The 13,756-nt window shown below is 45.9% G+C and overlaps 1 long non-coding RNA gene and 1 pseudogene across 2 annotated transcripts in view; one reads left to right on the forward strand and one right to left on the reverse strand.

The window, feature by feature from the left end:
• LOC310767601 (polyamine-modulated factor 1-like) overlaps positions 1-13,756 on the forward strand; it is a 161,024-nt pseudogene that overhangs the window by 130,555 nt on the left and 16,713 nt on the right. The gene's annotated exons all lie outside the window — the stretch shown is intronic.
• The window catches only part of LOC310767629, a 52,494-nt gene continuing 39,144 nt past the window's right edge, over positions 407-13,756 (reverse strand). The window contains exons 2-4 of the long non-coding RNA XR_014550985.1: positions 9,441-9,592; positions 7,274-7,393; positions 407-1,608 (exon numbers count right to left, since the gene is read on the reverse strand). This is a non-coding gene — a long non-coding RNA (uncharacterized lncRNA). The remainder of the gene's footprint in view (positions 1,609-7,273; positions 7,394-9,440; positions 9,593-13,756) is intronic.

Raw genomic sequence — 13,756 nt, forward strand, 5'->3', positions numbered from 1 at the left:
CCTGCACCGCGCTGGGCTGGTTTAGTGCAGCGCATGGGGGATTCGCCAAGCGGGCGGCTCGGTTCATGGGCCGGTAAAACGGTCTTTGTGGGCCACATCTGGCCCATGGACCACACGCTGCCGACCCCTGCCCTAGTCAGACACTAACCGGTATTTCTCAAACTTGGTTCTCTAGCGGGTTTTGAACTACAATTCCCATCATCCCTGACCACTGATTCTGCAAGCTGCAGATGATGGGAGTTGTAGTCCAACAGCAGTTGGAGACCCAAGTTTGAGAAACACTGCATCTACCTAATACAAGATAGCCAAGAAAACTACTATCCTCATCAGTCAGCATTTCTTTTCTATTATTTTCACAAGCTGTATTTATTAAACATAAGGCAAGAAAAACAAAAGTGTTCAGCATGCAAATCTGCATTTAAGATTAGGGGAAAGGAGGAGGGAGGATAACCTGCAAAGTGCTATTTCTCAGGAGTCTGCAGTTCAAAATGTAGATTTTTCACATCCCTCCCCCAACCCATCCCAGATGGATGGGAGGGACCTCCTGGCCACAGCAATATTGTTCTGAATGGGGATTGGCTGGATTGTGCAGAGAGCTGATTGGTCAGAGAATGGAAGATTGACAGAACTATTTTCAGGAGTTTCTCTAAATTCAGATGGAAGGATAAGAGTACGTGGAGACCAGGAAAGAGTGTGGCTTTGGTTAGTTAGTTTTATGGAGAGGAAGGGGTTTTACCTTTTTTTACTTGCAATTATATTTACCAGTAGACCTAGTGGACCAGCCTCCTCTGTTTAATCTATTTGCAATGTGATGATTGACTTGGAAAACTTGCAGGACTTGCTGGTTTGCCTCTGCATGCAGCCGCAGGACTGGGAACAGACATAAAATATATAGATATAGGAATGATGGTCCCACTCAACTGCTCCTTGAGATGCTATGGAGAAAAAGAATGCATGATTGCCCATAAGAATTAAAAAGTAGTTCAGGTCTCAGAAAACAACTACTGGATCTTGGGCTAAATTAGGCTTTACTTGTTATATGAAAAGACCCTTGAAAAAACCCAAGAAAATATTTAATTAAAAAAAATTCCAAAAAAAAAAGACCCTTCAAATGTTGTGTTGTGTTGTGTTGCAACACAATTGTCCTTAGGCCCATGATTGGTCGCTGGAGGGGTGTGCATCCTCAAATCTGATTACTCACATTCCCACCCTATGCAATGGTGGTTCTGATATTCAAATAGCATTCTCAGATAAGTGATAAGAGTATTTTATAGGGCAAGTGCCTACAAAAATGCTTATTTTAGGGGTAATGCATTGGGGAAATGCAAGTATATCAATAATAATATTTTCAGAGAAAGTGTACTCTGTGAATGCATTTCCCCCCTACTTCTGAGTAGATTCAGACCTGTTAGTTGTTACAACATACATGTTTGTACTACAACTGAAGTACACACTTTTTTGCACAAGTGTTTACTGAACTTCACATAAATTAACTATAATGATCTACAAGATGGGCCAGTGGCTATGATTGGTGGCTAAGATAGGGGGGTTTGCTATGGTCGCATAGCTGAGATTTCCTCTAGCTCCAAGCTCACATTCTCAGCTCTCCTGGAAAGAAAGAAAGAAAAATATGGATGAGAGATTCCAGCAAATGTTTGCCATGCTCGCACTTAAAGAAACAGGAAATAATTAATGAAAAATACTGGTTGGACTAGATGATCCTCCAACTGTACAATGCTATGATTCTGTGAAATACAGCAGCACTTTGGTAGGGATAGATAGCGACCAGCGACCATTGGCCACAGCTCAGTGACAGAGCACATCCTTGGCATCAAAGATTGAGATTGAATCCCGACAAGACAGTAGTACTGTTTTGGGGGGACAGGAGGCGGGCAGGTGTGGAGGATTCCCTGGTCCTGAATGGGGTAACTGTGCCCTGAAGGACCAGGTGCGCAGCCTGGGAGTCATTTTGGACTCACAACTGTCCATGGAGGCACAGGTCAAATCCGTGTCCAGGGCAGCTGTTTACCAGCTCCATCTGGTACGCAGGCTGAGACCCTATCTGCCCGCAGACTGTCTCACCAGAGTGGTGCATCTGGTTATCTCCCGCTTGGACTACTGCAATGCACTCTATGTGGGGCTACCTTTGAAGGTGACCCGGAAACTACAACTAATCCAGAAGGCGGCAGCCAGACTGGTGACTGGGAGCGGCCGCCGAGACCATATAACACCAGTCTTGAAAGACCTACATTGGCTCCCAGTACGTTTCCGAGCACAATTCAAAGTGTTGGTGCTGACCTTTAAAGCCCTAAACGGCCTCGGTCCAGTATATCTGAAGGAGCGTCTCCACCCCCATCGTTCAGCCCGGACACTGAGGTCCAGCACTGAGGGCCTTCTGGTGGTTCCCTCACTGCGAGAAGCCAAGTTACAGGGAACCAGGCAGAGGGCCTTCTCGGTAGTGGCGCCCGCCCTGTGGAACACCCTCCCACCAGATGACAAAGAGAACAACAACTACCAGACTTTTAGAAGACATGTGAAGGCAGCCCTGTTTAGGGAAGCTTTTAATGTTTGATGTATTACAGTATTTTAATATTATTTTGGAAGCCACCCAGAGTGGCTGCGTAAGCCCAGCCAGATGGGCGGGGTATAAATAATACCATTTGAAAAGATTATTTGCCTGAGATCTTATAGAGTTGCTGCCAGTCCAAATAAACAGCCCTAGACAAGATGGAGTTCTGTCTAACAAAACGTGACTATTTTATATTTTTGAGACCTGCTTGTTTCAGTGACTGGTACAGACTGGCAATATTAAAGGCACCCGCACACCTTTTTTAATGCACAGAAATACTGTATGGCACATCAGCCGCCCTTCAGGAGGGTGACTGTGGAAATACTGCTATTGTGAAAGAACTGGAAATGTTTGCGTTTTCAAGCCCGGTGTCAGAGAGTGAGCCTTGGGGTTGCCATGGAAACCTTTCATGCCACCACTGCAAAAGATGTGAAATCCATAATGTGCAACTGCCTGGCTCTTTGATTTGGTGTTTCTGGGGGAGAGAACATGTACAATATTGTGTGTGGAGAAGGGGGGGGGAGAGGAGACCTAGACTACATTCAGTAATAAAAATGATACAGACAGATGGCAACATGGAGATGGGTCAAGAGAAATCAATCTCAGTAACAAAGGTAATGAACAATTCTCCCTTCCAATATTACTGAAGAAGATTCTGATAAACAAAAATGTGGGAAAAATCGCTTTGGAAGTGTCTGTCATTGCCTTCCTACATCTATATACAATTCTGAGTAAAAAAAGAAGGCTGTGCAGCATAAATTTCTAGTCACAGAAAGGGGAAATGAAGAATATCCATTAATGTAACAAGCAGATTCTCATTTTTCATTTGCTGTTATTGCTAACTGAAAGACACCACCCCAAACTCCAAGAGATGCTTACCAAGGCCTTTGTTTCCGTTTGGGAACATTGAGGCACAATGGAGCCTATGATTGACCACCTGACAAGTTGTATTATCCAGGGGTCACCAGCCTACTGCCTGCCAGCACCATGACAGGGGTGCCCCAAACCCAGACTCTGAGCTTTCAATAAAAAGTACCTAGCTCTCCTAGAAAGAAAGATATGGAACAGAAAGTGCAGGTCCCTTCTAAGCAATTTCTGTGAAATGGGAACTGGAACCGATGAGTGTTCCCTGTTGTTATTAGGTGACGACAGCATCACTGCGGTGGGTGCATGTAAAATCAGGAGCAGCAGGACATAGCTGACTTCCTGTGGTTAGCATGAAGTTGTTGCGGGTGGTTGATTTTCTAATTCTGTGAGTGCCACACCTCACACAGCAGCCATTTTGTGACTGGCACCCCCAGTATTCTCTCAAAATTCAAAATGTCCCCACTACTTCAAAAAGGACATACAGTACAGTGGTACCTCAGGTTACAGACGCTTCAGGTTACAGAAGATTCAGGTTACAGACTCCGCTAACCCAGAAATAGTACCTCGGGTTAAGAAATTTGCTTCAGGGTGAGAACAGAAATCACACAGCGGTGGCGCGGTGGCAGCGGGAGGCCCCATTAGCTAAAGTGGTACCTCAGGTTAAGAACAGTTTCAGGTTAAGAACAGACCTCCAGAATGAATTAAGTTATTAACCCGAGGTACCACTGTACTAGATAGTCATTGTACTGTGAACTGGATAGTTCACAGGTAATGATCACACACAAACATCAGTATGAATTGTTTCCTGTGAAATGACGGATCTTTTTTTATAAACTAGTTGGAGTTTCCTGTGCTGTTTCATAAACATTTCAGGCAGGGATCTCTGGGAGGGACCCATTCTCATAGGTCGCTGTTTAATATATAGCCTATATTTTCAAACAATGCCAGAAACCCCTGGCTAACGTCTTTTCCCCACCCCAGTTTGTGGCTATTTAATAATCTAGAAGATGCATATGAATCACATATGTATCTGTTGTTTGGCTCTTGCACATATCTCAGCTGAACCAAACAACATACAAATGTCATTTACATATTACAGTTTTACTAGCGTAGGTGTCCCTTTCAGCAACTGGTCACAGGGAACGAATTCCCAAGGTACTGCTCCAAGAAGCTAAACTAGGGCAGGAAGGGCAAAGTTCCTGGAAAAGCCCTACCTTCAACTGGGGGCTATTGTGTAATGTCCTTCCTTTTCAATTCCTCCCTTCCTTAATCTAGGAGAGCATTCACAATAAGATGCTTATCAGGCCAGGTAATCACATCCACAGCTGTTTCCTGCTTTGTCAAAACCAGTCTGAAGACGACGAAAAATAAGAATCTCATCCAGCTGAAGAAATAGACACAAAAGGCATACACTGGGTGAAGAAAAAAAGCAAGACTATATGTCTTCCCAATCACACTGATGTTAACACTCAGCTAAAGGAACTCCTTGTTCCAGTTTGCTTTGGATATTGCCTGAAATATGAACTGTCCTTAAAAAAAAATATTTTTGGTTAATTTTGAAGAAAAAGTACAACAAAAAGAGCTGTGTACAATAGTGTACGCGGACGCGGGTGGCGCTGCGGTCTAAACCACAGAGCCGAGGGCTTGCCAGTCGGAAGGTCGGTAGTTTGAATCCCCGTGATGGGGTGAGCTCCCGTTGTTCGGTCCCAGCTCCTGCCAGTGGCGTAGCGTGGGTTGTCAGCACCCGGGGCAAGGCAAGTAATTTGCGCCCCCTAACCCGTGGATTTTAGTAGGGGCAGAGAGCTGCGAGTGCGAGCGCGCCCCCCCCAGATGTTGCGCCCGGTGCGGCCGGGCCCCCCTGCACCCCCCACGCTACGCCACTGGCTCCTGCCCACCTAGCAGTTTGAAAGCATGTAAAGTGCAAGTAGATAAATAGGTACCGCTCCGGTGGGAAGGTAAACAGCGTTTCCGTGCGCTGCTCTGGTTCGCCAGAAGTGGCTTAGTCATGCTGGCCACATGACCCAGAAGCTGTCTGCGGACAAAAGCCGGCTCCCTCAGCCTATAGAGCGAGATGAGTGTGCAACCCCAGAGTCATCCGCAACTGGATCTAACGGGCAGGGGTCCCTTTACCGTAGCCTTTTACAATACAGTGTATTTCTGCATGTTCAGACTGTTATAGGAAAGCAACTCATATGTGTCCATGCATTTGGAACATCTGAGTGTGTCCAGGTTTCAACAGCAAACAATCCCAAGACATGGGTAGCAGGGTGAAATATACTCAGAGTCGCAAAGTGATTTCATGCTCTTTATTCAGCTCATAGTGGTGAGGAGGAATGAATGAATGTCCCCTCAAAGTATCTGCTTTATATACATTATTTACACAATGGGCTGCACATGATTGGCTAATTCCGGAATTCTACTGTAAGCCAATCAGGTTGTGGATTCACTTCTATCTGGAGCATGATTGGGTGGTTCCTGCCAACCAATCATACTGCTGCATTGTTCTAGGACCAATCAGACTGCTGCATTCTGAATCCTATTGTTCTAGGACCAATCAGACTGCTGCCTTTTGGATCCTATTGTTCTAGGACCAATCAGACTGCTGCAGTTTGGATCCTATTCAACTCAGTACATAACACAGGGTGCCATGTCAGAAATATGAGCTTGTGTGCCAAGTGCACCCTTCATAACAATAGTGCTTCAAGGATAGCTGCAAGGCCCCGGAGGTTCTCACCAGCTGTCTATTTTCACAGCCAGCAGGAAGGCTGCCTCAGTCTCTGCGCCCAAGTCAGGTTTCTCACCACCCCACCTAGTGCTATGGCAGCTCTTGTAACAGTTGTGTCCTGATATGTGTTTGGATCTTTGACTAAGAATCATGGTGTACCATAATGATGGTTGGTGTTATGTACTGAGCTGAATCCTAGAACAATAGGATCCTGAATGGAGCAGTCTGATTGGTCTGCAGGAGCCACCCAATCCAGCTCCAGGTGGAAGTGAATCAGCACCTGATTGGCCTGCAGGAGCAGCCAATCAGGCTTCTGGAGGAAGTGAATCCGCAACCTGATTGGCCTACAGGAGCAGCCCGGAATTAGCCAACCACGCAGGGCCCATTGTGTAAATAATGTATATACAGTGGTACCTTGGGTTAAGTACTTAATTTGTTCCGGAGGTCTGTACTTAATCTGGAACATGTTTTTAACCTGAAGCACCACTTTAGCTAATGGGGCCTCCCACTGCTGCCGCGCTGACAGAGCACTATTTCTGTTCTCATCCTGAAGCAAAGTTCTTAACCTGAAGCACTATTTCTGGGTTAGCAGAGTCTGTAACCTGAAGCATATGTAACCTGAAGCATATGTAACCCGAGGTACCACTGTATAGCTAGACATTCTGAGGAAAGTTTCATTCATTGCTACTACAAGCTGAATAAAGAGCATGAAATTCACGCTCGACTCCGAGTATATTTCAGTTGGGTTGCCTGATAGAGGGGAAATCAACAAAACAAAGTCTAGAATAACAAAACAGGTTGTAAACCAGACACCTTCATCTGCCCCACTTGCAATAAAACATATCTTTTCCATGTCGGTCTCTACAGCCACAGCAGGTGGTTTAGCTCTCCAATGGTTTAAATCCCACCCCCACCCCCCGGCGCTCTCTTCCCTCGTATCTCAAGACAGGCAGATCCCAACAACATCATTTATTTCCAATCTGTAAGAAGGACCCAACTTGTATTACAATAATATAGTAGAGGAACCGTGTTTCACAATAGAGAAACATGCAGCTTATCTGCATTATTAAACAACAGCTATTACTGCTATATCTGAGACAAGCTGCAATGACCTGTGTTAATAGGGATTGGTTGGCATCTGTCTGCCTCGGGAAACATCGATCCTCAGGAATCCATTGGTGCATGAGTACAGTCAGACAAGATTGTCTTGGAATTTGTCAGGTGATGTTCTCCTATGTAAACATAAGGAGAGAGTACACGTTTTGGATTTTGCTTGGATGGCTCCAAAAAAATTTTCAGTTCCTTTCAATGTAGGTGGTAGACAGCAGCATCCAAGGTGAAGTGTGTGTGTGCGTGTGCGTGTGTGCGCGTGCACACACATGCGCACGCACGCACGCACAAATAATAGAATTGTAGACAACTGTAGAATTGTACAATTGAAAGGGACCCTGAGGATCGTCTAGTCCAACCCTGGCAATGTAGGAATATACAGCCAACCCATACAGGGATCGAACCTGCAGCCTTGGCACTATCAGCAACAAGCTCTAACCAACTGAGCTATCCATAGCATGAGGAAGAATCAGTGTAAAAGAATGAAAGCTGGCGCAGTTGGTGTCAGTGGGTACAATCTATTCCCGAGAGAGAGAGAGAAGGAAAACATTACACAGAGAACATTACACTCTTCCATAGCAAATTCACATTCAGATGTATTTTATTGGCAGGAAGAATTAATTAATTGATTGATTGATTGATTGATTGATTGATTGATTTTCTATACCGCCCTATACCCGAAGGTCTCAGGGCGGTTCACATAAAATACCAAAAACATAAAATCAAAACAAAACCAACAACCCAATAAAAAAAAAAACAACCAAAAGAGCCAGCCTTTTTTAAAAGGGTATAGGATATAAATCAAGTCAGGCAAAGGCCTGGTTGAAAAGAAACGTTTTTGCCTGGCGCCTAAAAGTGTATAGTGAAGGCGCCAGGCAAACTTCCCTGGGGAGAGCATTCCACAGATGGGGAGCCACTGCAGAGAAGGCCCTGTTCTCGTGTTGCCACCCTCTGGACTTCTCAAGGGGGAGGCACACAAAGAAGGGCCTCAGAAGGTGATCTCAGGGTCCGGGTAGGTTCATATGGAAAGAGGCAGACCTTGAGGTATTGCGGTCCTGAGCCATTTAAGGCTTTAAAGACACTCTTTACCATCTTTTGAAGGGGCAGGGACAACACAAGTCCAGTTCAGACATGCAGCTTTCCCCATGTTCTAATGACCATGGGAATTAGGAATGTGTGTGACCCAGTTATTCACAAGTACGGTCTTACACACTGTTGTAACCATTTCTACTGTTGGAAATGGCACCTTCTTTACCCGGTTTGCCGCAACAAATATTTTCTCAGACGCAGTGAGAGAAATTCTGAAAGTATGTGTGTCCCTTTCCAATGTGGAAAACCATTAGTACACCATGGAGAGCAAAGGAGCCCACTCCTAGGCACTACCATTCAATTGGTGTGCACACCCTATAACAGGGGTCAGCAACCTTTTTCAGCTGTGGGCCGGTCCCTCAGACCATATGGTGGGCCGGACTATATTTTTTAGGGGGTTGGAATAAACGAATTCCTATGCCCCACAAATAACCCAGAGATGCATTTTAAATAAAAGGACACATTCTACTCATGTAAAAACACACTGATACCCAGACCATCCACAGGCCGGATTGAGAAGGCGATTGGGCCACATCTGGCCCCTGGGCCTTAGGTTGCCTAGGTAAAGGTAAAGGGACCCCTGACCATTAGGTCCAGTTGTGACCGACTCTGGGGTTGCGGTGCTCATCTCGCTTTATTGGCCGAGGGAGCCAGCGTACAGCTTCTGGGTCATGTGGCCAGCATGACTAAGCCGCTTCTGGCAAACCAGAGCAGAGCACGGAAACGCTGTTTACCTTCCCGCCGGAGTGGTACCTATTTATCTACTTGCACTTTGATGTGCTTTCGAACTGCTAGGTTGGCAGGAGTAGGGACCGAGCAATGGGAGCTCACCCCGTCACGGGGATTCGAACCGCCGACCTTCTGATCGGCAAGTCCTAGGCTCTGTGGTTGCCTACCCCTGCGACTGATTACGCAGGGAAGAGCTTACCTGCCCCCCTATTTTATTCAGGTGGCACCCCTGATGGAGACGGATGGTTCTGGGAGCCATTGACTAGGACTGGAACTTCCGCAGGTCTGGTGCTGACCCAGGAATTATATGCAGCACACGGAGTCAGGCTGGCAGCAGCATCCATTTGATACCTGCTGAGAGTTGGTTTTGTGAAGTCCTCTGTAGTATCACATTAGTTCTCTGGAATACTGGCTCTTCTTGACAACTTCACCATGCCCCGAAGCCCAAGGAAGCTTTGTCACAATAAACCCGGTTCAGTTTTCCTTCGACATCCTCATTTGATCTGTGAGGCAAAAGAGGAGGAGCATTAGAAAGCCACCTGAATTTGCAAAGGATGCTAAACAGGATGCTGCAAACAGCATTTAGAACAAAAAGGAGAGAGTGAGATAAATTTAAAGGAGGCAGCACTGTGCTGACCTAGCAAACATAGGTCACCTCTGGGAAGGAAACAGCAAATGAGATGAATTCTAGGAAAGTGTGATATTGTCCATCTGGAGAATAAATTGCAGAGAGAGAGACGTTTGCATCCTTCTCTGGTTCCCCTCCGCTTTCCTAATTCATTCACCCACCCTATTCACTCTTAATCAGATGTAAGAGTTTGATTTGTGTTGGCATCTAGCAAACCAAACAGAAAAAGATTTGAAAACGTAAGAAACTTGTTCCTCTTAAGAACCTTGTTCCTCCTCAACTGTTATTAATTAATTTACTTATTTAAAATGGATGTTTTACAAGGTCTTAAATTATATATTTATCGGTTATGTTTTGATGACTACAGCCATACCTCAGGATAAATGTGCTTCAAGTTAAGTATTTTCGGGTTGCGCTCCAAGGCAACCCGGAAGTAACTGAGTGCGTTACTTCCTGGTTTTGCCGCGCGTGCATGCGCAGCCAGTCAAAATGATGTCACGTGCATGCACAGAAGTGGCAAAATGCGAGCCACACATGCGCAGATGCGCAGACGAGGGTTGCATTCGCTTCAGGATGCGAACGGGGCTCCGGAACGGATCCCTCTTGCATCCCAAGGTACCACTGTATTTTAGAAACTATTTTGTAAAGTACGGCTCTTGTTAAGTGGCTGATGAATGTGTTAAACTGTTGGCCTCCCCCAGGGTTTCCTTCTCCAGGACCACAATCTCCTTTCCCCCAAATGGATGTTTCTTTTCAGGACGGCAACATCTTCTCTTCTCTTCTCCTACCTCCTTTTCCCTCCCCAGGACCACCATGGGTTCTTTCTTCCTCAGCTTCCAAACTCACAAACAGATCCCCATTCCTGAGACCACCTTATTTCCTATCCACAGCTGCTCCCCAGAACGATGATGTCACCCTCCCTCGGAGCCTCTCCTTCCCACGTTTTTTCTCCTGAGAAGCCCCATTCAGGTTCTGACTTGATTCTGAAAAGGTCACTCCATGGGCCTCTTCTGCCGCCTAGTGGTCCAGACTGTCATCACAGCATGATGATGAACTTGAGTAAACGCAGTATAAAGAGGGAGAGATAAATATCATAGGAATACAGCCCAACAATGAAAACAGAACAGCAGGGAGAGCCAGATAGTGCCACCGGTCAGAACTAAAACTAGAAAGCTTGAGTGAATTTTAAAAAAAAAGGTCTTCACCTGGTGCTGAAATGGTAAGAGAGCTTCTGACAGGCTAGCCTTCTGCCGAGAGCATCCCTGAGATAGTGTGCCACAACTTAAATCGTTTTATCACCTGCCTCACTTCATGGTCCTATGATCAGGAAATGGAATGACCCCGAGAAAAACCTCTGAGGTGCACCTTAATACCTGGGCAGGCATGTGTAGGAGGAGACAGTCCTTCAAAAATCCTGATTCCACACCATTTAAAGGTCAAAGTCAGCACAATGAATTAGGCCTGGAAATGGACTGTGAGCCACTGCAGCTATTTTAAAACTGGCAAGATATATCCAGGTCAAATTAATAACCTAGCTGCCATACTTTGCACTAACTGTAGCCTGTGAATTGTAGTTTCTTTAAAGATGGCCCCACAAGCATTGCAATACAGTCATACCTCATGTTACGTCCGCTTCATGTTACGTTCTTTCAGGTTAAGTCCCGCGGCAACCCGGAAGTACCAGAAAGGGTTACTTCCAAGTTTTGCCACTCGCACATGCGCAGAAGCACAAAATGGCATCATGCACATGCGCAGAAGCGGCAAATCACAACCTGCGTGTGCGCAGACGTGCCGCTGAGGGTTGCACTCTTTTCATGTTATGAACGGGCCTCTGGAACGCATCCCGTTCGCAACCAGAGGTACCATTGTATTACAAATGGGATATTACCATAGTATAATAAACTATGTCTCAAGCTGTCTCTGACTCTCTAGGAGAAACCACAAGGGACACACCTGCCTCAGTTGGTGAACAGTGCTTCAGTCCACTGAGGCCATTCGGATCAAGCTAATGTTGACTCTAACCACATACCCAGGCTGAAGAAATGGTCCATGCACCTGCAGAAGAGCAAAACACCATCCTCCAAGTCAGATGAACCACCAACCAACATCTTGTCAAGACATAGCAACTTGTCAAGACATAAAAGGTAAAGGGATCCCTTACCATTAGGTCCAGTCGTGGCCGACTCTGGGGTTGCGACGCTCATCTCGCTTTATTGGCCAAGGGAGCCAGTGTACAGCTTCCGGGTCATGTGGTCAGCATGACTAAGCCGCTTCTGGCAAACCAGAGCAGTGCATGGAAACGCCGTTTACCTTCCCGCTGGGGCGGTACTTATTTATCTACTTGCACTTTGATGTGCTTTCAAACTGCTAGGTTGGCAGGAGCAGGGACCGAGCAATGGGAGCTCACCCCGTCACAGGGATTCGAACTGCCGACCTTCTGATCGGCAAGTCCTAGGCTCTGTGGTTTAACCCACAGCGCCACCCGCATCCCATTGTCAAGACATAGCTTCAGTTTATTTGTCTTTATGCAGAGGCATTACAGGGATACAGCTTCACCTGGGTTTAAACAAAAGGGGAAAGGATTTGGGCATCCTCAACTAAAACCTGATGATACCTCGTACTCAAACATCTGGAGGACTACAGTGGCTGGCTGTGAACAGCAAGGGGGACAAAGCAGAGCTGTGCTACACAGCATCACTGCCATGGACAAGAGCAAATAAATATATTTGTGAACAGAATAATACTGAAGATCCAGGGGGGGTGGGGGTGGGGGGTGTTCTTTCTTTAATTTATTCTTTTGATTAGTTTCAACTAATGATCTAAGTGCTTGAGTAGACTGGTGTGACTTTCTCAAGGAACATCCTCACAACTCTCTTTAGAAAGGTATTTATTACCTCTGATTGGCTCATGAAAAGGTTAAATGATGTCTTTGCACAGCGGAGAGAGACCTTCTTCCAGAGTCTCACATTCCTCCAACATGTTAGTTATCCACAACCAGTGTGTTGCTACGTACCTAAAAGATTTGTGGCATGGACCTTTGAATATAAATTGGCATAACATTTTCTAATCTACCTGTGCAGATGAAAACTTGGAAAACATTTACATGAACTTTTGTGCCACTGTGTTTGCAGACATGCTACAGTTCATCTTTCTCCTCACTGCCAAGCAGACAGGGAGGCTTCCAATAATTTAAACTGCATTCACACAGAAACTGCCCAACATGTTTCCCAGCAGTCTAGCTGACCAGCATATATGAGCAGATACTGTATTATTAGAGAAATTAGGACTGAGTAAAAAGAAAATTTTGTGGAAATTTTTTGAAGTTTTCCCCCCTTTGAGCCTTTCTCTCCTGCAGAATACTAGGCAAAACCGCCTGCGGATTTTGGATAGAACTTTGGATCTAGTGTTAATCCTTTGCATAGCTGTATTTGAGCCAAAGTGGCGCTATGGGTTAAACCACAGAGCCTAGGACTTGCCGATCAGAAGGTCGGCGGTTCGAATCCCCACAACGGGGTGAGCTCCCATTGCTCGGTCCTTGCTCCTGTCAACCTAGCAGTTCAAAATCACATCAAAGTGCAAGTAGATAAATAGGTACCGCTCCAGCAGGAAGGTAAACAGCGTTTCCATGTGCTGCTCTGGTTCACCAAAAGCGGCTTAGTTATGCCGGCCACATGACCCAGAAGCTGTACTCCGGCTCCCTCGGCCAATAAAGTGAGATGAGCGCCGCAACCCCAGAGTCGGTCAGAACTGGACCTAATGGTCAGGGAGGGAAGCCTACGGCTGGTGTTATGTACTGAAGTTCTCACCCTGGGCCAGCAGGGGGATACTGTAGATAGTTTTCACTCAGGTCCACATATGCAAATAAGGGATTGAAAGTGACGTTCAGTGATTGGATAGTTACAGAAAGTGGTTACTGTTGCGTTGTAGTGGAACTCTATATAAGCAGGCTGGCTGAACCCTTCAGTTCAGTTCAGTTCTGTTCTGGCCTGTGAATAAATAAGAGCTGTTTGAAGAATCGCTGTGTCATCTGATATGTTCA

Source organism: Podarcis filfolensis (genome assembly GCF_964270895.1).
Source record: "Podarcis filfolensis genome assembly, chromosome: 7".
NCBI lineage: Eukaryota > Metazoa > Chordata > Lepidosauria > Squamata > Lacertidae > Podarcis > Podarcis filfolensis.